Below are 3,159 nucleotides of genomic sequence, written 5' to 3'. Positions count from 1 at the left end.
GTAGTGTTTTGATTTTTCAACTTCCTGTCTTCTCAGTCCAACGTTCTCACATTCATTCCATTTAACTCTCCAAATCGATTTATTACCGCTATGAAGAGCTACAAAACCGAGTGATACAGGGGTCTAAACACATATTTATTACACATCGAGAGGAACGTAATAAGATCCTTATGCGTGAAATCCAGATTGAAACATATCACCAAGACCATCACCGCTAACCGATGCCGGCGCTCTGTAATGTTGCGCACAATGATTCAAATAAATATAAACCCATTATCACACTACAAGCTAGAGAAATGAACAAGAAATTAACAATCAGGATGCCGTCAACCGGAAGACAACTCCAGCGGAGAGGCTAAATAGGTGTATAATTTCAAAAGGTACACAAAACAGTTTGCCTCCTCCGAATGAATTTACGACAAAGTCTGTGCAGCGTTTAAAGCCCTGCTGTGCAAAGACTATGATGGAACGCACAAAAGTAAGGCAGGACATGGTATTTTTAGCGAAACAGCCAACAGAGACCAAAGTAAATAAGAAAAAGTCTAATGAGTTTTAATGCAGCTGCTACCAGGATAGAAAGGCCAATTTTGGGATATGGAACTACATGAGTGTTTTACGGCAAACTCTTGAGCGACTCTCCTTCAAGCGACATTGAAGGATTTGTTCACAGACAGCTTGTGATGATTAGTGCACAAGCACGGCAGCAAAGAGTCGGTAACGGTGAACCGGGTCTCACCGTGCGCATGTGAGACATCGAGCCGTGGGGAAGGAGGCCTTCACTCAAAAGACCCCACAGCACAACGGACAAATTGATGGGCGTAAACACCCGCACGCATTCGGCAGAGAAAACAAGGCATTCAATCTCCCGCATCCGCTGGGACTGGCCAAAGTGCATATTGTTTTAATATTATTTAAAAGTGTGTCATATATTTTTAATCATTGTTACTCGAAATTCATGCAAGGAGCGCTCCCATGGGTAGAGAGAACGAAGACTTTTGCACAGAGGAAATGTGTCAAACGCGTATTTGTGGGATGGGGAGTTTAGCCTCTGCGAACTTTGTCTAATTAATATTTTCAGTCTAAACCATGAGAGGGCCTGTATTATTAGACACATTATCATGGGGGTAAATTACCCAGTTGCACTGCCATAGTGTCAATTGGCATTAATGGAAAAAGGCAACAACATAACTACAGCCAAGCCGGGCAACCTGGATACTCAATGCATGATTTACAGGCCCAATAGCATAACAACATAATATTGCTTGATAAAAATGACTGTAAATATACAAATATACATGTATTGAAAAAGCATCAATTAAATGCTTGAAAAAAGTGCATTCAAATTATATTAGATTAATAAAAAGCAAATTAAATGACTAAGTAGAATATAAATTTGTTATTTTATTTTTTTAAGACCATTTCTGCCACATTATAATTTCCAACATATTTCATGTATCATGTACTGTGTTAGAAATTATGATAGCTAGCATTATGTGAATCATAAAAAAACACCCCATTAATTAATATTTTCACAATTTTGTGCATAATTTGACAAAATTACAAAATTAACTTTGGGACTAGGACAAAGATACAAATAAGAAAAAACATATAAATGGCATTTGGAAAGCAGCGAAAATAAAGTAAATTAATAAAAATAAAACAGAGTTCTAAGATAGTTTTAATGTGACCTTATTAGAAAAATCAACCCTTGGGAGAGACAAGTGCCCAACGTTGAAGAAACACTCAAACATAAGGGAGAAAGACAGCAAAAAATAAATAATTAGAGACACAAAACTAGTCAACTGTGATTGTGCAAATAATAGCTAAGGTCTGTGTTGCAGTCTGTGAAGTTTTTACATGAGAAATTATTGTCAAAAGCTCTAATAACACACATAATTGCCTTCTGATTTGTCAATATATGACAAGAAAATGTTAACACAATCACTCTATAAACACTTTTTTAACGCTTACAGCGTTGATTACAAAATACACAATAGGTCATGCTGATCAACGTTCATTTGCCTTTATCAGGTATAAACATGCTGTAGATCTCAACAATTTTCAGAGCTTGCATGCACAAAACCTAATTTCTGCACAAAAACATTTGACGTCACAGCTCACGTCTTGTGAACAAAAGCAAAAACCATAGGGGAACCCCGAAAGACAACTTTGCAACATTTAGATATCACATGGCCTCTCTATAGTTTTATACAACAAAGATTCCTCACCACAATCAACCACAACATCGCTTGGTATAGTTTCCATCCTGCATTCTTAGCCAATATCGAGAAAGGGATATTGCACAGCTGTGAGGTGCCGGTGGCAAATTGTAGAGTTGTGCTCAAAAATGAAATATCTTTCTGAATGTTTACTACAAAATGCATGTTGCAAAATGAGCGGACATACGGCATCTGTTCTGCCATATTGGTGTCATGCACCTCTTGCTATAGAGGTTTGCGCTTAAGAGACATGTCAAGATGTGAACATTTTAAAATACTGAAAGGATTAAAAAGAAAGGGTTGAGTCCCCTGTCTTCCATTAAGCAGTTAAACCAAAGGTAAAGGGCATGCTGGGGGTAAGCGGCAGAAGACCTTGCGTGAAACCAACGAGCGCTTTAATGGAATCTGCTTTTTAACAACTCTTTTTTGTGTTAAATACAGTCCGTGTCAGGGAGATGCGTCCCACCCATAAAGCAAGCGCAATGACAACGTACAGTGGGCACTAACGCAAGGACATAGTTCATCATGCCATTTTCTGCAATTCCCAGCTGATTAGGGTCATTATGTTGGAACCCTGATTTATGCTGTCATTTCCTCTCACCCTATCCTGCATCAATGAATCTTAATGAATTGGTAAATAAGGGTGAGGATTACACTCTGCGACACCGAAACATTCCTCACCCTCCACGCCACCAGATTTATGGAGCCAATTAGGGGCTAACGGAGAAAATTGGCTGGCAGGAAAATAATATTCTTTATGGTACAAAATGGAAAAGCATTCGCGCTGAAGGGCAATTGTATTGTCAGCATTAAGTCCATAATATATCCCCTCCACCCAGAAAAAGAGAGAAAGCGACAGACTTGTGGGCAATCTTTCGTAAATTACCCCAAAAAATCGTATTTGGGCAAAAAATTTTTTTTTTTGCGAGGAAAAGTATTT

At 38.4% G+C, this 3,159-nt stretch overlaps 1 protein-coding gene across 5 annotated transcripts in view; it reads right to left on the bottom strand.

Moving 5' to 3' along the window:
• The window catches only part of LOC107750235 (forkhead box protein P1-B), a 157,402-nt gene that overhangs the window by 120,611 nt on the left and 33,632 nt on the right, over nucleotides 1-3,159 (bottom strand). The window lies entirely within an intron of this gene.

This window comes from Sinocyclocheilus rhinocerous, unplaced genomic scaffold, assembly GCF_001515625.1.
Source record: "Sinocyclocheilus rhinocerous isolate Xijiao unplaced genomic scaffold, SAMN03320098_v1.1 scaffold963, whole genome shotgun sequence".
Classification (NCBI taxonomy): domain Eukaryota; kingdom Metazoa; phylum Chordata; class Actinopteri; order Cypriniformes; family Cyprinidae; genus Sinocyclocheilus; species Sinocyclocheilus rhinocerous.
Note: the sequence above shows the minus strand (reverse complement) of the source record. Positions and strands in the feature narration are given on the sequence as shown.